The 7,455-nt window shown below is 22.4% G+C and overlaps 1 pseudogene; it reads right to left on the bottom strand.

Annotated features, from left to right (window-relative positions):
* Nucleotides 1–2,451: 2,451 nt before the first annotated feature.
* LOC108783292 (cytochrome c oxidase subunit 3-like) lies at nt 2,452–3,672 on the bottom strand (annotated as a pseudogene).
* Nucleotides 3,673–7,455: the final 3,783 nt, after the last annotated feature.

Raw genomic sequence — 7,455 nt, 5'->3', positions numbered from 1 at the left:
AAGTCGCTTTAATAGTTTAGTAATTTTATTTATTTTTAGGATAATTTTTATAGTAATTAGTCCAAATGTGGTAAGAATTTTAATTGGGTGGGATGGACTTGGTTTAGTATCATATTGCTTAGTTATATATTATCAAAATTTTTCATCTTATAATTCTGCTATAGTAACAGTTTTGTGTAATCGACTAGGAGATGTGGGGATTTTAATGTCAATTAGATTAATAATAATAATGGGGAGATGAAGGTTAGAAATTTTAGATAAAAATAAAATAATTATAGTAATATTATTATTAGCTTCAATTACTAAGAGGGCTCAAGTTCCATTTTCTGTGTGATTACCCTTAGCTATAGCTGCTCCTACCCCTGTCTCGGCTTTAGTACATTCTTCAACATTAGTTACAGCGGGGGTATATTTAATTATTCGATTTTTTAATATTTTTATAGATAGAGCAGGGGAGAGGGGGGTATTATTTAATATTGCTGTAATTACAATATTTATATCGGGTATAGTAGCTAATTTTGAATATGATTTTAAGAAAATTATTGCTTTATCTACATTGAGACAGTTAGGATTTATAATAATAATTTTAAGGTTAGGGTTTAAGTTAATTGCTATGTATCATTTATTAATTCATGCTATTTTTAAGTCATTATTATTTATAAGTGCTGGGGTAATCATTCATAGTATAAAAAATATTTAAGATATTCGATTATTGGGAAATTTGAATGAAATTATGCCTTTTACGATAATAAGATTTATAATTTCTTCAATTGCTTTAATAGGTACCCCTTTTATGTCAGGATTTTACAGAAAAGATTTAATTATGGAGTTAGTTTATTCAAAGAATGGAGTAAATATTTATATAGAAATATTAGTAATTATATCTTTATTTTTAACTGTGTTATATTCAGTTCGACTGTTATATTATTTAATATACAATAAAAGAATAAAATTTTATAGGTATTATTATTTTAGAGAAGGGAAATTAATAAATTTTTCTATAATAATTTTATTAGTTTTTAGAGTTATTATAGGAGCCCTAATAAATTGAGTATTTTTTTTTTATTTTTATATAGTTTATTTATCTTTAAAAGTTAAGTTAATTACGTTGGGCATATATTTATTGGGAGGTATAGTAGGAATAATAGTAGTAATTAGTATTAAAAAATATTTAAAATTATATTATTTAGGATATTTTGTGAGATCTATATGATTTTTAAGTATATTATATATATGAATTTATCATCCTTTAAATAAATTAAGAAGAGAGGTTGATAAAGTAGATAAAAGTTGAATTGAAAAGTTAGAAAAATATTATTTAATAAATTTTATACTTAGTAAATATAAAATAGTTAATTTTAAGTATTATATATTTATAAATATATTTATGTTAATAATTATATTAATAAATATATGTTATTAATTTAAATAGCTTATTTATAAAGTATAATATTGAAGATATTAAGAAAATTAATTAAAATTTTTAAATAAGTTTTTGTAAACTATTTTTATTATGAAAAAATAATGTTTTAAAAATAAACTATATTTAAGTTACTAAAAGTAAGAAAGAAGTAATATGAAAAAAATCATAAAAAAATGAATTAGAAGTTCATTAAAAATTACTTCAACTAGAAAATATTTCATTTATATTATTAACAATAATATACCTCTTTTTGGTTTTAGTTAATATTAATTTATTTAATAATAATTAAATTTTGATGGGTGGTATTTAAAAGTGAGTAATAGGGGTGATAGTTAATAGAGAGGGGAAGAAGATATAAGTGTATAGGAAGAAATAAAATTTTATTCTTAGATTTTAAATAAAAACTAATATTTAATTCGAAATTAAAGTGTAAATCATTACTTTAAGAATAAAGATTATAGATGTGTAATGCCAGTAAGATATATAATTTAAGGTTATTATTTTTAAATGCAATTTAAATATTATTAGTTTAATTAATATCCTATTTTAATTAGTAAATTTAATATGTGTATATATAAATATGTAAAATTAAATTTTTCAATCAATTGAATTTTCGTTATACTCTAAATAAAGGCTAAAAATAAGACTACTTAAAAAAATTAATAATAAAATGATAAAAAATGGGTTAAAGTTAAGAGAAAGAAAGATTAGAGGAATTAGTAGAGTAATTTCAATATCAAAGATTAAGAAAATTAAGCTAATAATAAAAAATTGAATACTGAAAGGTAGGCGATCAGGAGAAAGTGGATCAAATCCACATTCGAAAGGGGTTATTTTTTCTCGATTTAATAAATTTTTTTTAGAAATAATTAGAGATAAGAAAAATAGAATAATTGGGATAATAAAAATAAAAAAAGAATAATATATTAAAAATATAATTACTTATATTATTATGAAATTAAATTTTTTAATTGGAAATTAAATGTAATAAGATTATACTATATAAATAAATAAAATTAAAATCTTCATCAATATATTGAAATAAAAAGAAATAGTCATACTACATCTACAAAATGTCAGTATCATGAAGATGCTTCAAATCCAAAATGATGGTTAGGTGAAAAATGAGAATTTTGGAGACGTATTAAACTAATTGAAAGAAAAATCGATCCAATAATAACATGGATACCGTGAAAGCCAGTAGCGATAAAAAATGTAGATCCAAAGATTGAATCTCTGAGAGTAAAAGGAGAATCTTGGTATTCAATTAGTTGAAGAAATGAAAAATAAATTCCTAGAGAGATAGTTAAGATTAATCTATTTTTTCTTTCTTTAAGGTTAAAATTAATTAAAGAATGGTGTGATCAAGTAATTGAGAGTCCCGAAGAAATTAAGATAATAGTATTTATGAGTGGGATATCAAAAGGATTAAAAGGTAAAATTCCCTTAGGTGGTCAAGATTGACCAATTTCTTGGGTAGGGGCTAGGGAAGAGTGAAAGTAGGTTCAAAAAAAAGAAACAAAAAAAAAAATTTCTGAAATAATAAATAAAATTATACCTATTTTTATACCAGTATAAACATAAAAAGTGTGACATCCTTGAAAAGTAGATTCTCGAGCTACATCACGTCATCAAAGGAAACTACAGAGAATAGTTGCAAAAATTGAAATAAAAGGATTTAATGAAGATAATGAGTGAAATCAACAAATTACGGAAATTAAATTATTAAAGATTCTTAAGGAGGCAATAATTGGTCAAGGGCTAAAGGAAACTAAATGGAAAGGATGGGAAAAGAAAAAATTTTTTATCATAATATAATTTAGTGGGGTTAGTTTTAAGTTTCTCTAAGGTATAAGGTTGAAAGAACAGAAAATACATAAGCTTGGATAATAGAAACACAAATTTCTAAGATAAAAAGTAGAATTTGGGTAAAAATTATAAAAGATAATAATAAAGTCGGGGTGATTTTATTGCCTGTGGATCCTAAGAGGGACAGAAGCAGGTGCCCTGCAATTATGTTAGCTGTTAATCGGATAGCTAAAGTTATTGGCCGGATTAGGAGTCTAATAGATTCAATAATTACTATAAAAGGTATGAGTAAAAATGGGGTTCCTTCGGGGGTAAGATGACTTAAAAATTTATTAATAAAATTAAAAATTCTAAAAATTAATATACTAATTCATAAATTTAGAGAAAGGGAAAAACAAAATCTTATATGTCTAGAGGCAGTAAAAATATAAGGAAATAAGCCTAAAAAATTATTAAAAAAAATAAATATTAGTAATCTAATTATAATAATAAGGTTAGAGTAAGAAAAAAAAATTAAAGATTTAAATTCTTTAAAAATATAATTAATAATAAGGTTAAAGAAAAAAGTAAATCGTGAGGGGGTGAATCAAAATTGAAAAGGTAGTAGTATAAATAGGATAATTATTCTGAGTCAATTAAGAGAAATATTTAAAGATGTAGAGGGGTCGAATAGGTTAAATATATTTAGTATCATTTTCAATTTCAATGAAAGTATAAAATTTTATTTTTATAAAATTTAAATATGTTAAAGGAATTAGGAAAATAAAAAAAGTATATAAAAGATAAAATAAATAATAGTATAATTATTAAAATAATTATTATAAATAGTCAAATTATAGGTATTATTTGAGGAATAAAAGAATATTATTGATAAATAATTTTAAATTGACAATTTAATGTTTTTATTTTAAAACTAATTCTTTCATTAAAAATAGATATTTAAAACTATTATAATTTGATTTAAAAAATCAATACTGTTTCAGTCATTTAATGATAATAATTTTAAAAATTAATTAGTCAATTTTTAAAATTAAAAAGATTGGTTGATTCAATAACAATAGGTATAAAACTATGATTTATACCACAAATTTCAGAACATTGTCCAAAGAAAATTCCAGGTCGATTTATAAAAAGAAAAGTTTGATTTAGACGCCCAGGAGTTGAGTCTATTTTAATACCAAGAGAGGGAATTGTTCATGCGTGAATTACATCAATAGAAGTAGTAAGAATTCGGATGGGAAATTTAAAAGGAAGAATACATCGATTATCAACGTCAAGAAGGCGGAATTCATTAATTATAAGTTGATTGGAGGGAATTATAAATGAATCAAAGTTAATATTAGTAAAATCTGAGTATTCGTATCTTCAATATCATTGATGACCAATTACTTTAAGAGTGAGTTTATTATTAAATATTTCATCTGTAAGGTAGAGAATTTTAATTGATGGAATAGCAATAAAAATTAAAATAAATATAGGTGTGATAGTTCAAATGATTTCAATAATTTGATTTTCAAGGAGAAATCGATTAGTAAGTTTATTAAAAAAAGATATAAATATAATAAAAAAAATTAAGGAAGTAATAAAAATTAAAATAATTATAGTAAAATCATGAAAAAAAATTATTATATCATAGGTTGGTGAATTTGAATCTTGTAAATTTAATAATCATGTATTAATTTTTAATAAAAGGTAATAAAGTCTTTATAAATGGAGTTTAAATCCAGTGCACTAATCTGCCATATTAAAAAAAGTATTTATTTAAATTGAAGGAATTTCATTATATCTGTGATTAAGGGGAGGATTAAAATTTAATCATTCGAGGGAAGGGGAGAGAAAAAATATGTTGATAATTTTACGTTTACATGATAAAGCTTCTCAAATAGTAAAAAGTAATAAAGAAAGTCTAATTATAGATATTAGGGATCCTATGGAAGATAAAATATTTCAAGATAAAAAAGTATCAGGATAGTCAGAGTAACGACGAGGTATACCTCTTAGACCAAGAAAATGTTGGGGAAAAAAAGTTAGATTAACACCTGAAAATATAGAGATAAATTGAATATTAAGTATAAAGTTATTTAATGTAAATCCTGTGAAGAGGGGAAATCAATGAATAAAACCAGCGATAATGGAGAATACGGCTCCTATAGATAAAACATAGTGGAAATGTGCGACAACATAATAAGTATCATGGAGAATAATATCAATTGAAGAATTTGAAAGTATAATACCTGTGAATCCTCCCATAGAAAATAAAAAAATAAATCCTATAGATCATCAAAGAGTAGGATTGTAATTAATTTTAATGCCATTAAGAGTAGAAATTCAACTAAAAATTTTAATTCCTGTAGGAATGGCAATAATTATAGTTGCAGAGGTAAAGTAAGCTCGGGTATCCACATCTAATCCAATAGTAAATATATGGTGGGCTCAAACAATAAATCCAAGAAATCCAATAGTAATTATAGCATAGATTATTCTTAATGATCCAAAGGTTTCTTTTTTTCCTCTTTCATTTATAATAATATGAGAAATAAGGCCAAATCCAGGTAAAATTAAAATATAAACTTCAGGGTGGCCAAAGAATCAAAATAAATGTTGATAAAGAATAGGGTCTCCACCTCCTGAGGGATCAAAGAATGAAGTATTTAAGTTTCGATCAGTAAGAAGTATAGTAATTGCTCCTGCTAAAACTGGAAGAGCTAATAAAAGTAAAATAGTTGTAATTAGAATTGATCAAACTAAAAGAGGGATTTTATCAAGAGATAAAAGTTTATGGTGTATATTAAAGATAGTTGAAATAAAGTTAATTGCCCCAAGAATAGAAGATATTCCTGCAATATGTAAAGAGAAAATTGAGAGATCAACGGAGGGTCCTCTATGGAATGTATTAGAAGAAAGTGGGGGGTAAATAGTTCATCCTGTTCCTGTTCCAGAGTAAATAAAATTTCTTATAATTAAAAGAGTTAAGGAAGGAGGCAAAAGTCAGAATCTTATGTTATTTATTCGGGGGAAAGCTATATCGGGAGAACCTAACATTAAAGGAACAAGAAAATTTCCAAATCCCCCAATTATAAAGGGTATAACTATAAAAAAAATTATAATAAATGCATGATTAGTAATTAAGGAATTATAGATTTGATCATTGTTAATTAAATTTTGACAAGTGCCTAATTCAAGACGAATAAGTATTCTTATTGCGGATCCAATTAAGCCGGATCAAATTGCTAAAATAAAGTAAAGAATTCCAATAATTTTATGATTAGTAGAAAAAAGTCATTTATTCATATTAAAAAAAATAAAAAATACTATGTCTGAGTAAAGTAATAAATTGTAAATTTATTTAAGAAAAAAAATTTCTAGTATTAGGAAGAAAAATTAATTAATAAAAATTAACATAAAAATTATATATTATAATTTAAAATAAAATATTAAATTGCAAATTTAAAAATTTTAATAAAAAAAAATTAAGTAATATATATATATTATATATAAAATAAGTTTAATAATAAATAAAATATTTAAGATTTATAAATAAAATTATATGTTAAACTTTGAAGGTTTAAAGTTTATAAAATAACTTAAAATCTTAAATAAAAATTAAATAATAAGAATAATAGATGAAATAAATATTAAAAATGGGGACATGAAAATAAAATTTAATAAAGGATGAAAGTTTAATTTAATTAATTTTGATTCAATTTTAAAAAAATAGTAAGAATTAAGTAATATGTTACTATAAATAAAAAGTATGAATAAAGATCTAAGTATTATAAAAATTAAAATAATTAGGAAATTATTTAGTTTAATAATAAGAAAAATTGTATATCATTTTATAAAAAATATAGAAAAAGGGGGGAGGCCAGCCAAATTAAATATTAAAATTAGAAAGAATAAATTAAAATAAATAAATTTATTTAAAGATAAATTTGAAGAAGAAAATATTTTAAAAAATTTAATAAATAAAAATAAGGGGATTAGTCTTAAAGAGTAGAGGGAAAAATATTTAAATCAAATAATATTTTTAAAATAAATTAAAAGCAATATTCATCTAGATTGATTAATTGAAGAATAAGCTATAATTAATTTAAAATTATTTAATATTAATCTTATAAAAGGGGGAATTACTGAAGATAAAATTAGGATAATATATAGAATAAATAGGTTATTAATTTTAATAATAGATAAAATATAAAAAGGTAAAATTTTTTGAATTGTAA

Source organism: Cyphomyrmex costatus, unplaced genomic scaffold, assembly GCF_001594065.2.
Source record: "Cyphomyrmex costatus isolate MS0001 unplaced genomic scaffold, Ccosl1.0 scaffold1461, whole genome shotgun sequence".
NCBI lineage: Eukaryota > Metazoa > Arthropoda > Insecta > Hymenoptera > Formicidae > Cyphomyrmex > Cyphomyrmex costatus.
This window is presented reverse-complemented; position numbering and strand designations above follow the sequence as displayed.